At 39.0% G+C, this 18,392-nt stretch overlaps 1 long non-coding RNA gene across 1 annotated transcript; it reads right to left on the bottom strand.

The window, feature by feature from the left end:
- Positions 1 to 10,987: 10,987 nt before the first annotated feature.
- On the bottom strand, positions 10,988 to 15,485 carry LOC127471351 (uncharacterized). The gene is made up of 3 exons (XR_007904632.1): positions 15,373 to 15,485; positions 14,805 to 14,863; positions 10,988 to 11,037 (listed from the first exon to the last, which is right to left on the bottom strand). It is a non-coding gene; the product is annotated as an uncharacterized LOC127471351 (long non-coding RNA).
- Positions 15,486 to 18,392: the final 2,907 nt, after the last annotated feature.

Genomic DNA, 18,392 nt, shown 5'->3' on the forward strand with positions numbered 1-18,392 from the left:
CTTAGATATCTTTCTGGTATGCCTTCTAGCATCTTGTCATCTGCAAAATGCTACAAAAAGTGGGCTTACACACTATTTACACAATTTTCTGTAACAAGAAGCTTATGATGCTTAATTTCTGGCCTGAAAATTAAAATTATTTGATTAATTTTGCAAACCCAGGATAGCTCTAGCAAAAACACTGGTAGTTTTGACACTGAATTACATAGAATTACTCCAGATTTTTATCCTTGCACAGGAATACAAATTGGGCTGATAACTGTGCATTTCATTGCAAATAACCATTGTTTAATTGATATATTTTATTTCAGGCAATGAAATATTTCAAAATATTTCGGGAAGACTCAGCTAGAAGACACTTGATTTTTTAAAATAAAATTGTTTTCAAGAGAAAAACTAACTTTACATTTGATGTGCTGAGTTTTTGAGAAATTATTATCCTTAAAGCATTATCCGTACTTTCAATAAAATAAAGTTTAACCTGTGTTTGAAACACACATTACAAATAGGTGTATAGATGAACGAGATATTGAGGAAAAGAATAGTACAGATTATGAATATTAAGATTTATATTAATCTATAAGCCTATTAAAGTACAGTAAAACCTGTCCTTCAGACCACCTTTTTAAAGATATCACCTCCCTGATGGGACCACTAAATTTCGGGCCAAATTATTTTCCCATAAAGAACAATGAAAAGAAAATGATTATATTAAGACTACTTCTACTATGGTTTCTTTTCATTGTTCCGCCAAAAATTATTCCAAACAGTAAAATAACATTGATTTTGACCTTGTTAATGAACCTGAAGAACTTCAAAGCATACTTGACCATAGATTTTCCTTTAAACAGGAAAAAATTGATATGTGGTCATCATAATTTCATCAACCTTCTCAGAAAAGATGTAATTTCACTTATATTTTGGATAGCCAGCTTGTCTTGATATTGTTAACGTTCCACAGGGACAAAAGCATGGGCTTTTTCATCATATCAACACACTCAAATGATTCCATAATTTGTATAACATTGATTAAGTCTTCTGAGAGTTAGGAATATTTTAAAAGGTTGTGTTATACAGATTTATATACTATTATGGGATTAATTTAATTTTTCCAAGATGTCCGTCTTCCCTATGCTTGGAACCTTCCAGAGGTGTCTCACTGGGATTTCTTCATTCCCTTTAGAAGGGCTACACCCAGTCTGTGTAAAGCGTAGATGATCACAGTTTCTATTAATATGAAGAGTCCTAGAGACTGAAGATTTCCATGCCCACTTTGATTTAAGCAGCATTGCATAGGCTGTGACCTCCAAACAATACCCCCATCTGGTTTAGGAGAGTCCAAAATACGGGGTCTAAAAAGCATGTTAATCCACCACTAGCCAGTATCTTGTTTATATTTACCTTGCCACGCATACACAAAATCCAGTGTGTTTCCCACATATCTTTGTTATATATTTTCGTATGTGTTTTTATCAGTTGGTGTATTTATGCAAAATCACAGAATATCCTGAGCAGGAGACCCAGATGGAACATCGAAGTCCAACTCCTGGTCCCACTCAGGACAGCCCCAAGAATCACACCATGTGCTATGACCACTTCCTTGAGGAGCCTGTTCCAGTGCCCAGCCACCCTCTGGGTGAAAATTTTTTTTCCAATATCCAACCTAAACTTCCCCTAACACAGTTTCATCACATTCTCCCCAGAGAAGAGATCAGTGCCTGCCCCTCCTCTTCCCTCACAAGGAAGTTGTAGACTGCAATGAGATCTCCCCTCAGTCTCCTCCAGGCTGAACAGACCAAGTGACCTCAGCTGCTCCTCATACGGCTTCCTCGCAAGGCCCTTCACCATCCTCGTTGCCCTCCTTTGGACACTCTCTAAGAGCTCAGTATCTTTCTTATATTGTAGCACCCAAAACTGCACACAATGTTCAAAGTGAGGCCGCCCCAGTGCAGAGCAGAGCGGGACAATCCCCTCCCTCAACTGGCTGGTGATGCTTTGCCTGATACCCCCCAGGACAGGGTTGGCCCTCCTGGCTGCCAGGGCACTGCTGATTCATATTCAACTTGCCATCAACCAGGACCCCAAGTCCCTTTCCATGGCACTACTTTCCAGCATCTCATTCCCCAGTCTGTCCATGCCTATGGGATTGCTCCATCCCAGGTGAATAATCCTTACTTTAGGCTGTGGAGCATCCTAACTACCGCTGTCACTTGTAAGCTCATATTTTGGCCTTTACAGCTATTATACTAGTAAGTTATATATTCTACACGGTTTTCTTTCCAAGGCAGTGAAAACACAGTTTTTAACACAGCTAAAAAAAAAACAAGTAACCTCTTCCAAACTCAGAATACATTTGAATAGTTATTTTTTTCTTCTGCATATAACCTTAATTTTATTGAAATGAAACCAGGCATTTCTAATGCCAAAAACAAACCCAAAATCAGATAATTAGGACAATTATGCTACCAGTTAGAGCTCTGGACAGTTTAGTTACTGTTTGGAGTACATGTCTTGCTACAAAGGAATACAGGGATTTAGTGATGCTCATAGATATAAGCAGATAGGAGATCCAGTTAGAAAAGAATTAGAGTTTGCTCACATCAGAATTTCTTTGGCCTCTCAGAAGTGCTCTTCCCAGCCAGATACTGCTGTCCTACTCAGATAGAAAGGTGCAAGGGAATTGAGACCTGACATGGTGTAGTTTGAGATGAAAGGCTCCGTATGCCTCAGCTGCCTCAGTGGAAAAACCTGTTCATCTGAACCAGGGGTTCTCAGAGGACCCTGTGCTGGTGACCCATTCAGTTAAAATTGCCTCACTGTGACTGGAAGTAACAAAGGTGGTTTCTGTACCTTGACTGATTTTCACTTGCCAGCATGAGATTCAATTAAATTATCATTCTGTTAGATGAGGCACAGTCTACCAAGCTGACACTTGTCTTTAATCCAGTCCTTTTACTGGACTTGTTGTGCCCTACTGCTTCCAATTCACAAACTATTCATTGTGAGTGCTAATAGTATTGGTAGTAACTTTGCATTTGTATTGGTAGTCTCCGGACAGAAATGTTTTAAGTTAACGTTGTCACCAGACACTTTGTACAACAAAATCACAATCCAGATCTGCAGTTGTAGGAGTAGCTGTGCCTGTCTCATGGTTTGTTGATTCCCAAAGAGGCAGATCTTTATTCCTCTTCTTGTTAGTCCTTTCTTCTCTCCCTCTCTCTCTCTCTCTCTCTCTCACTCACTCTTGGCCACATGGTCCCACCACCTGCCTTTCACCATCTTCTTTGCTCATCAGAACCTCCCTCCTTTTCTTTCAGCTCATTCACGCAGTAGAAAATCACCCTCTTTTAGCTGCATTAGTTTTCTGCCAGGTTGGCATGCTGAATCAGGAGCCTGGGGAGGGTCAGTGTGCATGACAAGTGCCAGAAGTGCCTGGTTGGGAGCAATGGGAGAGGGGAAGAGGAAACAGAGTGGGAGCAGGACCTCACCTTCCTGGTGGCTCCAGACTGGCTGGGTGATTGGCTTCATGTTGAGGCAGTCCAAAATAAGAAGGCATTTTACAGGATCCAGTGATTGATTAGATATTTTATTTACATTTCAAACTCACTGGTAAATTCTGCTCTGCTAATTCACATTATTAACCCTTTTAGCTACAGCAGCTTTTATTGGTAGAGAGAATAGTTGCAACTTACAGTTAACAGGTTAGTGTTCAAAAAACAGAGTGGTAAGAAAAACAAAGATTAATAAAAAATCTGATTCACTGAAATTAAACTCTGCAATTTAGGTCTTCCATGCCCAGATTTTAATTTAGGCCATCAGACTTTGTTGTGTGAAAATGTTCAATAGAGCCGAGACTGTTCCCATTTCAGCCCACCTTTCTGTAATGGGAGTTTTGGCAGAGTAATTTGGCAGCTCTGCAGTACTTGAAAGACTGTTTTTTTCTTGTGCTTTTTACACACCAGTACCCCTTTTTGTTCAAATGAGGTTTTTTTGAAACCTGTAATAATTTAAACCAACTCTCATCTCATATTTGTCCAAACACATATTACACATATTTTAATGTGATGTTTAAAATGTTTGTGTAGGCATGTTACCACCCATCGTGTATTTGGGTTAAAAAGCAAACCATCATTTTAATATTGTTTCATTAGTAGTATTTGATGTGTGACACAAATTCATGACTGGTTAATGAGCAAATGTCAGTGTGGCACAACTATTTCTGTTACAGAGCAATCAGTGTCTCAATAAGGGTTTGTTAAATCCAGGGTTTAATTGTTTTTTCTTCCTCCACAGTTCAGTGAACTACATGCAATTTATTACCTTCCCACTTTTTTCTCATTTCTCCCAAAACTTCCCAGTGTTTTTCTTGCTGCATCTGTACTGGGAGCCATGAACATCTCTTTATTATTATCATCCATACAGCATGATAGATGCACTTGGATGATTTATATATAAACAAAACAAAAACTCTTTGCCCAGAGGAGCCTAAAATCTACTGTTTGAATGCTGCAATTGCTATCACGTGGGTGGGATTGCTGTGTCCATGTGTTATCAACTTGAAAATTGTGGCTGAAAGCCTTGATTCTGCAGTCAGCTCTGCTAGTGAGGAATAGATTCAGGCACCAGTCCTGCAGTTAGCTGTGCTGGCCAGCAGCCCAGAGCCTTTGCAGAGCCTGGCAGCGGGCATCACCAGCAGACAGGACAATGCAGTGAGGTCCTTCACAATTGGATTTAGCTTGTTAGCACTGCAAATCAACCTATCTTTTTTTCTTTCCCACCCTCTTTCTACAAGAAGGGCTCTAAATTCTCACACCTAGTGGCCTATTCAGGTTTGTGGGGGAGACACAGTGATTTTCTTTTGGACAACACTATTCAGAGTTCCTTGGTGCAAAACACTCTGACTGGCGTGCTTTGCTGCTAATTGTGCAGTCCTCGTTCAAGCAAAATTCCTGCTGTCTTCAGTGGGCATTTTGCCCAAGTAAGGAAACAGGCCCCATTTTACAACAGTCTGTAAAAACAAGCATCTTCCAGCTCTAACCTGTTTTAAATAGTTCATTGGCTACAAATGGACATACGTGGATCTATACGGCTGACAGATATTAACTGGCAGATTTTAGGTAATTAAAATGTAGAGTATCAACATTACATACAGTTAAGAAAAACTGTCCCTTGATTTATGAGTATTTGCTGATCTATTGAACAGTATGGCCCAGTATATGTGATAAGTATTGTAGTAATTATGTGTGACAGGGTTGTATAGCTTTTTGAAACAGCAAAATGTAAAATGTGTGTTTAAAGCCTGTGGTCACCTATTGGGAGTGATGTTAATTATGATTTGTGAATTATTTTCTGCATGAAATCACAATCTTTACAATAACAGTATATAGATTATGAATTTCTAAAAAAGCCTAATGCCTGTGGGTGATACTTTGGTTGTTTAAGTACCGTCATTCTGGTTGAGCATTAATTTATATTTTCATGCTCTAGTCAGCACCTTGGATGTCCTTAGAGTTTTACACTTGGATTAAAAATACATTGAATTCATCAAGTACATTGTTAGTAAAATGAACTTGGGACTTCTCTGTTGCAAACCCAGTTTTATGATTTTCTGACTCTAAATAACCTAAGAGAAAACCGGAAATGTTTTCAATTTTCTGGTATAAACCTTTTCTCCCTAGCCTTTCAGTTTTGAATCTCTGAAATAAACTGTTCGTAAATAGCTATCGGACTTGTTTCAATATTGAAAATTGATCCTATTCCTTCTCCAAATATGCCAATAGCAAAATCACTACTTCCTAGAAATCATTAAGCAGAGTAGATCAGATACGCAGCTGGTTCAATCCCAGATATGGGTATTTGAAATGTTTCTAAATGAATCTACAGAAAGTTCAAAGCTCACAAACCCAAGGACTGTCAAACACACAAAAAAATCCTAGCTGCAAGGTAGGAAAGATCAGGATGCAAGAGAAATAAGGAGAATTTCCACCAAAGAACCTTCTATTGTGGTACAAAAGAAATAAATCTTATGTGTATGAAAATCATAAGCTTTAAGATTTGAAGAGAGTTGTGCAATTGACAATCAAATGGAGCTTAAAGGGAATTATGAGGTTTTACACTAAAGTCCTGAAATAAAGAAAGTAATATTTTACAGCAAAAAATTGCAAATGTCAAGATTAAATCATAAGACTTTGCACCATTGAGCTACTAGCTAGCTCTATAGCTTCTTCAGTTCTTAACACAGGGAAAGACCAACTTTCATGGTCAATAAAACTTAAGAACTTTAGAAATACATTTAGAGACATCAATCATATATTTGTGACTTTTCCTCCTTCAATAGCTAATTATGGGAAAAAATGATTGAATACATGAACTCTATGATTGCTAACCTATTCTTGCCTCTGTTTTTAGGCTCGTTTTATAATTGCTTTTGTTTGTTTCAAGGAAGACATAGTAATTTCTCAGTTTAAAAGAGGTGGCTGCTGTAAATGAATAGCACAGGGGGTTTTTTGTCTGTCTTACCTCTGAAGAATTAATTAGCAGTAGTGAGATCTTAAGAAAATACAGCTTCAGAAGCTCTGGAAAATCCAGAGCTCAAATGGCTAAACTGCTTCCTCCAATCCAAAACTGGACAGGTGGCAACCCAGATTGAATCAGTAGTTGTGGGAATGATTTGATTCACAAACAGGGTTATAAAATTTTATATGGAGATGCCAGTGAAAGTCACAAGATCATAGAGCAAAAGACCTTATTCACATAAATTACCTGAATGGCTATGAAGCATAAAGGAAATAAATTGAACAATATTGCCCATACTTAGTTTACAGGCATATAGTATGTAGCTTCACATGATATACAGTTAAAAATGGGCATATTTGTGAACCCATATAATAATGAGGATACCAATATAATAATGGGAATACCCCCTTCATAATTCAAAGAATGAAACAGTTGCCTTATCTGAGGCACATGAATTCACATGTATGGATTATGCATTTTCTTCCATATGGAAGGGTTTCTTAGCTCAGAAGCTTGTCCATCTTTCCTCTTGCAGTATCAGCTTCTATAGTAAAATATATTACCTTCCTTACAAGCCTTACCTCTTTTATTACAGACACAATCACACATACGTGCTGGGCATCTTTATAAGGAATTAGTTTTGGCAAGTCTGGGGGCATTTAAAGTGGGACATAGATTTCTGTAGGGAGAGCCTCTCCTGTGCCTGGCAGTACAACACACACTATACACACGGTTCACACCCGGCAGCAAAAGAAATCTTTTTTTTTTAATAACTAGCTCCATACCTGTACCATATGTAAATACGTATAACAGCAAAATATCTCCAGCCCTGTCTACCCAGCTGATGCATTGATCTCAGTGGATTCTGAGATATAAACTTCAATTTGGCCCCCAGTCACTTAGTGGACACTGCCACCAGCAGCTCTGACACCGGGTTATTTGTTGTTGCTGTTTGCTGTCCCTGTTTGCACATTAATCCAGTGACAATTAGGTGTCAGCGAGCGTTGTTTCTGCTCGCTGATAGCCTTGGGCTCTGCGCTTGAAGCCCTAATCAGGAGTGTAAACTCTGCTATATTTCAATTTGGAGAAGCGCTCTTCCGCTAAGAGGCCCCTGGCACTGCGATAAATAAAACGCCTATTTACTCTATTGCCACACTTAGACATCTAATGCACTTACTACCGGCCCCCTAATCATGGCCCACAGTTAAATCCGCCTATAAATCACTCCATTCTCATCCTGTAGATTAGTGAAGCCATTTTCCCCAAACCCCACAATGAGCACTGTTTCCTTTTCTTGTTAGTCAAAAGCGAGATGATTTTTATTAGGTTAAAGGCAAGCTCACAGATGGTAAATCGTGTGGAGGGAAATAAGATGAAGAGTCCTGTGGCCCAGTGGGGGTGGCAGGTGGGACAGGGTGGGCAGGGACTACAGCAGGCATCATCCCACAATAGTGCATCGTCCCACAGCTCAGGACCCAGGAAACATCTCTCCACATATTACACAAAATGGCAGCAGTGTGATGAATTGTCTGGCCTCAGCAGCTATCAGTGTGGGCAGAGGGCAAAAGAGGGGTATGAAGTCTGGGGGATCTTTCCATTTTGTACTCACTGTTGGGTGGGTTTTTCTGCAGAGGCTTCTGGATGCACATAAATGGGGCTGGCACATAGCAAGATCTGGAGAAATAAATACATACCATCCACACAGTCCCATCAGGAACAATCCATATTTATCCTCCACAGCACTGCTACGCAGAGTGGGAGCAAACAAACAGTAATGCAGAGCATTTCATACAAGCACACAGCAACTTGGATTTCCTTAAAAACAGGACCCTATCTCAAACCTTCTTTATATACCTTCTTTATGTGCCTTCTTTATACACCTTTATATACCTTCTTTATATAGACTACCTTGTATGCAGGTGTTTTAGCAGAGCTGGGCACCAAACGTAACTGTAATGAACAATATAATACATTTTGCATCTTTTTTCTCAGGGGTTGGTAAGGAAGAGATTCTGGGTTTTTAAAAACAAGTTCATTATTCTCAACCATTCACTGAATAATTTCTGTGAACAATTCCCAGTCTTATTCAGGAGAAGTTTGTTGCAAATATCCCATATTTTAAATTCTACCTGGGTTAATTAGTTGGATAGGTCACGCGTTTGTCTGCATATCCTTGACTGAAGGAGCACAGTGCTGAGATATCAGATTTCCTGTGCAATAATTATAATAAATTCAAAATTCATTATCCATAAATATTCTGTGACATTTGCTTAAGATTTTGGCACAAGCTCCTGCTAGCAGACCCCTGCACTGGGAGGATCGCAGAAAGCAAGCAAAACAGAGAAGCAAAGCACAGCTTGATCGAAAGCCTCTAAGTGGGTCTAAGAAATCATTGGGGGATCCTTTTTTTTTTACAGCGTTAGTCTATTACCCTTGATATGTGGCAGAATCATGTCCCCTTTCTTGGTAGGGACGCTTCCATATTACATATGTAAAAGCCATCCAGACGGATGTCAGAGATTTACATCGCCCATGGAACATGATTTACATCATACGTGAACATGCACCCATATGGGCCATTGAAGGGGAAGCGGCAGCTGTCATTGTGTTGTCGTGGGAGGCCCGCACCACCATGGCCTCTGCAAATTGACCCTCTGCCACTGAGTCCCTGCTGCATCCCAACATCCGCCGGGACAAAATGCAGTCCCTTTTCTCAGCCTCCTCTCCCTACTCCTATACTTTTCAGGTTCTGAACAGGATGGATTGCAGTGAAGAGCTCCCTGTAATCTCTCTTTAACCATTTCCATATGACAACTGCTTTGGATCCCCACAGCCCCATGAAAAGGCCAGAAGCCTTGGCTCTGTTGGGGGGGTTGTCCCTGGGGAAACATATGTAAACAAAGCCCAGCTCTGTAGCCTTTTGCACCTCTCTCTCTTTTCCCATTCTTGCTTGGATCTCAGGTGGAATTAAAGGGATTAAAGCTGAGCGTAAATGAGGCGAGTGTGTAAAATGACTCCTTTCTGAACCAAACGGCATGTTCCGTGCTGAGGAAATGAGATGCCCATTTAAATCTCATCCATCCACCGCCTGTGGCCACCACCATGTACCTGCCTACTTAGCCCAAGGGTTAATTAATTGAGGCTTCAATGCACTATTGCAAGAGCATTATTGCATTTGATACTCTACATCTGTGATTTAAAACTCTTTCAGTCCCTTGTCAGCAAGGGAGGGTTTTAACTAGGAAATTAGCATTCAGATAAGGGTACGCTCTATTTGCTTCTGAAAGGAAGGAAATATTAAGGATGCTGGTGCACAAACCAAGCTGTAATATCCTGTCCCATCCAAGAAAGGGCTCTTGGGCCCCACTTCCCAAGGGGACACTCCGCTTAAGGGGAATAGGACATAGAAAAAGGAATTACAATCTTCAGTGGAAATGCCGTAAAGTAGAAAACAGACAAATAATTGTGTTTTATTTTTCTGAAACTTTTGTTTATTCCATGATAATTATATGTTTCCTGTCTTGACACCTGGCTCATTTTAGATACCCAATCACCCAACCAGCTTATATCCATTCTATATTTCAGGCTTCTCATGGAGTTCAAATATTAATATTATTCCCCATCTAGTTATGAAGACACTAATAATAACTTTTATTTTCTCTAGGTAAGCAGGAAAATAATCATTCCTTACATTCACATAATGTCCTTGTATTACACTCAATGGCATGTGTGTGTAATCTGCAATCATTGAAACGAAACACACATTTTCCAGCAATAAAACACAATAGTTTGGGATATGAAGTGACAAAGGAAGTATCCAACTGAAACAGCAGAAAGAATTAAACTTAGAAAGAATAAAATTTCCTCAACCTTCAGTCTAGCTACCAAACCTCAAAACTGTGAGAAAAGTGGAAGCCATGCACGAACTATGCTGATTGACAAAGGGGGTCACCTTGCTGCAAATTTCTTCTTGTGAGAGGACGGCTTAGTTCACATGGAGTTTCACTCCTGTCTGCATTGGAAAGGGGTACTTGCATGGAATGGGAATTTCAGAAATAAGCCCTAATGGGTTTAATCTAGATCGGCGCCAAAATTGCAACACTTCTATCCTGCCTCTCCAGTCCAGAGCTAAAAACCTAGAACTGGGTTTGGCCAAGTGAGAGGCCTGCAATTACATGGGCAGCCACAACCACTTGCTCCCAAGGATGGTCCATAAGGCATTGTGCCTTGGAAGGATGGAGTTACATGACTCAGTAGGGTGTCCCACCAGATAACTGCTATTGCTATTTGCTGGTGTTGCAACAATTATTTATTTTGAAGAATGCATTCCCTCTCAAGGATATCACATCATTTTGTTGAAAATGCAGGGTGCAACTGTGTCCTCTTCTTCCACTGTCCCTTGGGGAATCACTGTGGCCACGTAATGTTCAGTCTGTCTCCAGTACTGGCTGTCACTGGAGCAAGTCACGGGATGAAGCACAGCAGCTCTGTGTCCGAGCACAGCAACAGTTGCACAGATATCTAAAACAGGAAGTGCAGATTAACTTGTCCAGTTGAAACTACAGAGGGAATTTAGGAAGACAGAATGCAATCAGCCAGGACACTGAGGTTAACACAGTTAATCTTCTGGAAAGTGCAATGGGACCTTTAATAACTGCAACTGGTCAAGGCCTCAGTTTTATGTCTCATCCCAAAGATAGTACTTTCCAGTGTTTGGTGGTGCTGTTGTGGCTGGAGGAGGGGAATAGTGCCATCTACCGCAACAGTATCACCTCATCAACACCTGGGCTCACCTGAAAACTGTCGCCAGCATCCTGGATCATTTGAAAAATTAGAGTGCTAGTTGCAGTTTTTACTAGTTTTCATTCATGGGTGGTTTGTTCTTCTTCAGGACCCCTTCCCTCTATTAGTATAATATCTGACCTTGGCAAGCAGAGTTGTTAGTTGGGGGATGGCTAAGCACTCTCTATGAGGGATAATCCATCATTGCACCAGGTGTGGGGATGGGAGCAACTGGTGCTTTTTGACCATGTCACTTTTTTTTGAGCTTCTTGACAGGCAGCTCTTCAGTACTTCACAGGGCTAATTGTCATTGACTTAAGAAGCTTGTTAGATGTTTGCACAAAGTTTTTTATCCTTTTAACAATTAATCTTTGAACTACAGAGCTTAATAAGGCACAATGAACTTCACCGTGGTATTTTAACAGAGCACCAAGATTGCTACAACGCAGTTCACGTTTGTGAACAATGGCACAGGCCTTTATTTAGCCGGAGGCAATCTATCCACTGCAAATCAAATATCTCTAAGCTATCTTCAAAAACGTGATGGGTATAAATCAAGGCCATGTGTAGTCTTAAAGACATATGTCTGTTCTGTATCCTTCTTTGGTCCATAGGGCATTCATACTGTTTTACGACAAAAGAGCACTTCATGAGCCCAAGTCCCTTAATGTAATCCTTGTATTCCTGGAATAGCTCTTCAAAGTAGGACTGCCTTTTAAGTTCTGTAAATACACGTGTATTTTCTGATACCCATTGGTAGTTCTGATACTCCACCCACAGCACAGAGGATAGATGCACAAGAGTTTCGAAGTGAGGAATACTGCAGAAGGCCTAAAAGCAACAGGAACATTGTATATTTACTCCTCTCAGATGCCGAGAAGATACCAGCTCCTGTGTGTACATCATATATTTGTTGCAGTGGTTAAAAAGAAGACATCATGCTTTAAAAACAGAGGTGTGATTTAAAAAGCGAGGAGTAAGGCCTGGTCTCACAAGGGCTTAAATATGCTCTCAACTGTGACAGAAAAAGTGAGAAAATTGAGGAAGCTCCACATGCTGTATGACTGCATACTTAGATAGGGTATAATTAACAGAGAAGAAGCTGATATAGGTTATCAGATGAAGATCCATATCCTGGGGCTTTATCAACCATGGGGCACAGAGGAAAGTACCTAATACTCCAGAGATGAAATCATTACATGAGAGACACACCCCTGAAGTTGCCTTTTTAGCAAGTGTAATAGGACTTTTTCAGTTTCATAAAGTATCTTGATAACTGGAAAGTGCCAGTTAATGGTACAATGTTCCAACTATGAATTTTACAAAGATTAATCTACCCCTTTAGGATCCAAAGGAGCCAATCAAAGGCTACCCAGTCTTTGATGTTTTACAGTCTCTGTGGGCACAAAGCTCAGCTGAAACTACCGTTCAACATCCTAAACTGTCATCTTCATCTTCTTGTAGCATAAAAATACATATTTTTCCCCATAATAAAGGTTTTTTATAATAGCAATAAAGTAACTCTAGAGAACATGGTTGTCTTGAGATAGCTTAACTGTGTGTGGTACCTCATAACACCCTGGGGACCCAGTCACCTCATAATAATCTCTTTCTTTACCATGCCTTGCTTAATTAGGGAGTGAAGCCAAAAGGTCAATGCAGGATAAAAATGTAAATCTCAAAGTTTTCATCTGGATCCTAACTCCATACCGTAAAGAATATATATGTAGTGTGCTCATCACAAAGCTTAGTACATTAGCAGATAGAAAATGTAATATGTTTTATGCTCTCAACATTTTAGTATTTTAGTGAGACAACAAATAAAAGCCTTAGGTCTTTCTGTATAAAATTGTCTTTCTCCTCCAAAGGATAATTACTAAGTTAATAATTTATTTCTTAAGTAAGGAATCTTCTTTAGCCTTCCTCTTCTCTCTTATAAATATGATATATATGATAAATATGATAACTTTAGAGTATTTTGGTGTATATAACTTTTCTTTTATTTCGCCCAGATATGCCAAATACTGTGTGTGCCACTCTAGAGAGACAGACAATACAGTCTTTTCATCATTCCAGTTGCCCAATGAAAGTAAAAGTAATTTGAATTCTGAATCTTATTACTACATTTGAGTACTGATGTAATAAAAGGCAACATGTTTTGGCAACTGTTTATCTTGTTGGTTCCTTGATCATTTGCTGTGCTGCTTTCCAGTCACCACCTGATGATAAAAATATGTCTGCTTTCAAACTGTATGTATTTCTGACACAGTTAGATACATATTTAAACTCCAGTCTTAGCTCCTAATCTGTTTTTATCATACGTGATGGTTGCAGAAGAATAAATATCTATTTAGCTTTGAATAACAGAGCATTCGGGTTTCATTTCTGGATTAAATAATCAACCTAATGGTGTGATTCTGTTAGGGAACCAATTACGTGTTTTTTCCCCTCTCTGATTCTAGTCAAATAAGTGGACAAGACATTTGACCAGTTGATCTGGATTTAGATAAGATGGACAATATAAGAAACACAATCATTTTTCCTCTCAATAGAAATGAAGCTCTTAATCCCCCTTCTCCAGTATTCCAACAAAACGTATTTACTCTCACAATGAAGGTACATGCTTTTTTATCCGGATATTCAATTGTGAAACATTTCTTTTTTTAATTTTTTTATAGTATCATTGTTATCAGTAAGTCACTTACAAATCCATACCAGGACCCAGAAGACTTTTCATTAGGCGATATATTGAAGTATGTAGCAGTTTCACGGAGTGGCTCTAAAATAAGAGAATGTAGTTTCCCTTTTGGTTCAGTTCCCTATTAAGGAATAAACAGCTACCTTTACAGTTTTTATATAGTTCTTCCAGATAGCCAAAGTTAAGTGAATGTAGCACTCTGTATGGATGTTTATATGCTAATTTCATCTGTTATTCAGAAACATTGCTTACACAATGTTTCTATAACGAGTTGTGGTCAAGAATTTTGTACACCATTTTTGTTGAGTCAAAGAATAGGCAGCTTGAGAATCTACTACTTGAGTTTTAGTTGCCTTTCCATATCCAATCTAAAAGTTCCTTCAATTTGAAGTTTTTAGATCCTTCATGTTAAAATTCCTATTTGTATTCACATGCAGAGCAGACTGCAATCACATAAGCATCCTTAATGGACCTCAGCTCTGAACTCAAGGAGGTTGCATTCTGTTCAGTCATCCTGTCTTCATTCCCATTTGGTGTCTTCTCTAAATTGCTATGGAGTGTGGTAATTGTTTCTTTCAGAATGGGCAACTGCTCCACTGGAAACTGAAACAACACTTCAAATGGTTTAGAAGAGGCCACCAATTGTTTTTATCATCTGCAGAGTTGGTATAAATAGAGAAGGTTACAGTTTTCTTCTGTAAGTCTGGAAACTCTCCATACTCTCTGGAGCTCCCTGTTCAACCCAGAGGATTTCAGCCTTTGTTTGCAGTGTTAACATTGAGAAAATTTTAAAGGGTATATCATGTACCTTCTGATCTGCTGGGTTTGTGTCCTGATGTGCTGACAAGCAGAAATATTCCAGCAATGCTAGGAACAGATTAAGAAAGATATAAGTAATTAAAACAAGAAGGTAGAAGAACGCTGGAAGGAAGAATTTTTTTCTGTTACCCAAACAGTAAAAGACAATAATGGTGCTGGAAAAGTAAAGCACCTAAAAATTTACCACAAAAACCCCCAAGCCACCTCACAAACACACGCCCTCATCCACATGCACTTCTTGAAAGAGTCTTTTAAAAAGATGTGAACATCTCCCCGGATTTCAGCCCAGGGCAAATTGTTCCAGAGATTGACAGGACATGAGACCACAAAATTATTTTCCTGTCGTTTTATACTCATGTCTTGTTTCAGAAAGACCAAAAGCAACCAATAACATTGTTAAGAAAAACAGGAAAAAAACAAAAAAAACAAAACGCCACACCAACACCAACATCCCTCCTTCTAGACTCCGTTTCCAAGTGTTAAAAAAATTACTTTTGTTACACTTTCTAAGCAGATCAAAATGTAACAGAGGTTATTCTTCACACATTTTTGCTTACCTATACAAGATCAAGAAGGCCTGAAACATGAGGATGCAATAGTCCAGTCTCACCAGTGTTACAACAGCACTTCCTCTAATGCTGGATTTCACTTTTTTGGTAACTGTTAAGGTGATGGCTCATCTGGGCCTCAGATATGCCTCATTGTCCCTTCAGAAGAGCAAAGTAGAGTAAAACTTGAAACAATTCCTAAAGATTCAGTGCATCTCCGAGAAAGACAACACACTGGCACCATTGTATCTGTTCCCTGCTTTTCAAGGGACACACCTTTGAATTCAAACCAGTGTTAAGTTTGTTTGCTTCACAAACCAAAGTGCGAAGCTCATCAGATATGTACTGTACGGTGACAGGTCGTATTCCTGATTCTGGTCAGCAGTGGCTTGTTAAATATTTTTTCCCAATAATTAATTACTCTTAAGTGTGGTTAAGAAATTAGGATTCAGTTGCATTTCATGGGCAATGGGAACAGTGTTTCTTGCTAATTAAAATCCTTTTTTGTAATGCAGAGCACAAGAAGCAAATAGATCTCTGATTTGAATTGAAGGCCACTGATTTCTTGTGTGAGGATCTGATAGGGAGCTGTTTTATGTTTAGTAGCATATTCATCAGGTACAGGAGAGGAACTGTGTCAAACTTTCTTAAATTAAATGTGTGCACTCTGAGGTACCTATGTGTTAGAGAACAAAGAGCTGAAAGAAGACGAAAATATCCTATTAAATCTCATTTAAGAACTACTTTAGCATTTGTTAAATGTAGGGCCTCATTAAAGCCACCATTCCTGGAATCCCGGCAAAGCACTTCACACAATTCAATTGTTGTTTCCACAACCATTTTTTATTTTCTAATATACGCCCTGTGCCGTGAGCAAAGAGCAGATTTCCCCCCCCCCCCATACCATTTAGCACTGCTTCAAATGCTTGCAATAAAGGTGAGTGCATTTTACTGCTCTTTGGCTTCAGCTAATTTTGTTCTATACCAAAACCAATTAGACTGGTGCAGTCCCATTTTTTCCCCCTCGTTTCCAGCTGCTGAACCTGAATCTCTCTCCAAAGTACTTTCTTCCTTAGCCACAAGATTTTTTTTTTGATGTTATAATCAAATGATTGTTGTTTGGTTTAAATAGAAGAGATGAGAAAGCAATGAAACAGGCAGCTTTCAGAACAAAAATTGGAACATGAAGAGACACTTCAAATCTTTGCTTTTCTACTGATGAGGCAATCTCTATTTATGAAAAATAAATTAATTCCCTGCTTATGTTTGCTGTTTTCCTAGTTATATGCATTTTCACCATTAATTAATGGGAAGATGAGAGACTGCAGAACAACAAGCCCTATGCAATATGAATGGATACTTGGGTTGACTGAATAGCTATTCTCCTTCAAGCATTGTTTTAGGTGGTGGCTGCATCAAGGATAAGACTCTTTCTCCCTTTTTGAGATGCATCCTGAGCAGCCGTTAGAGACCTGGCCATGCGTCTGAATAAAGGGTAGGAATCTTCTTAACAGGCAAAATATTAGCATAGCACATAATATAATGTTCTGCATGGAAAAAAGACAACAATTTCTCTCATTGTGTCTTTAAAAAAGCCCAATTCTCTATGGAGACTGTGGGAGAGAAGCAAGTCCTTTCTAGCTGTCCAGCTCCAATGCACATTTACTGCAAATGGTTATATTTGACTACTGGCCTGGGTTATAAACTGTCTTGAAATTTCTCCTCTGTAGGGCTTTTGTCTAGTTTAGATGTCCGTTTCATAGTGAAAACAGGTGCTGTGACCTTGTCTTATGTTAAAAGAGCAAGGGATCAGAGACACAGCTAGCCTTTTACCACCCATGTGTATGTCCTATGCTAGTTACTTGTTACAGTATTACACCATATTTTTGGTAGATACCAAGCAAACTTCATGCCTTTGTTTGGTTAAGATCTGGTAAATGGGATTTAGAAGCTACAGCATCTTCAGATTTTCCAAGAAAACAGAGTACAATAGCTGGATAAGTGAAAATTCTCTGTACTGCTACACTCATGCTTTCCATGCTAAACTCTTATCAGGTTTTGAAAAGACTTTCACATAATGAGGCCTAAAACACAATTGAGACCTCTGGTAATGACAACAGTATATCTAAACCCCTAATATTAATAACTATAACAATGTATTCTAGCGGTAGAACAGAGGGAATTACAAGCCACTAAAGAAAGTTCCTTAAAAACGTGAGGCTACTTTGATCCACACCAGCTTGTCACAGACCTATGTAATAAAGCTAAGTCATGTGAATTTGTAGTTAAAAGATGAACCAATTAGAGACTGAATAATTTATGATATAACTGATAACAGGTCAAAGCAAGGTTATTGCAGGAAATGGACTTGACTTTGCAAAGAACATTGGATACTTGCAGGGCTAGCAAAACAACTTCTCAAATTAAAGTGTTGGTAAGCAGTGAAAGAACAGAAGTGCACTTCATTAAAAATAAATACCAGGTATACTGTCAAAATACTAGACTATGGTCAGTGAAACAAAACCAATACAAAGAGGAGGGTGATATTATATATATATATATTCTGAAAGAAACCATATGTTTAGTTTGCATTCAAACGTGTACTCTTCTTAAAAAAAAGGAAGATTTTTCACATGCCTTTAGTATTTAAATAATGCAAAAACCCAGCAGAAACAGGCAAATCTGTTGCTCACTTATTCACAAAATGTGCAAAATACCAATGATATGAGACAGAAAGCCATACTGAATGACCTGCAGCACAACAAGAGCCCCTGGTGGGCTTCCAGAAGTCTTCCTCATGACAAGATTGTGTTGACAAGTGTGTGTCGGTTTCTCTGTTTTTTATTAGAAGTGAACAGCAAAGCAGCTCCAAAAATCATACCGACAAAATGGTGAGTAGGTCAAAGCTTTCCCAGTTCCAAAGGACCTGCCTGGATGAGTTTGACAGGGGATATATGTATTAATAAAAAGGACCTCCACCTTCTTATGGAATCAATCTTCTACACATGCGTGTTAAAAAACCCACCACA

Source organism: Manacus candei, unplaced genomic scaffold (assembly GCF_025592945.1).
Source record: "Manacus candei isolate 608988 ecotype Guabito, Panama unplaced genomic scaffold, ASM2559294v1 h1tg000024l, whole genome shotgun sequence".
Lineage (NCBI taxonomy): Eukaryota > Metazoa > Chordata > Aves > Passeriformes > Pipridae > Manacus > Manacus candei.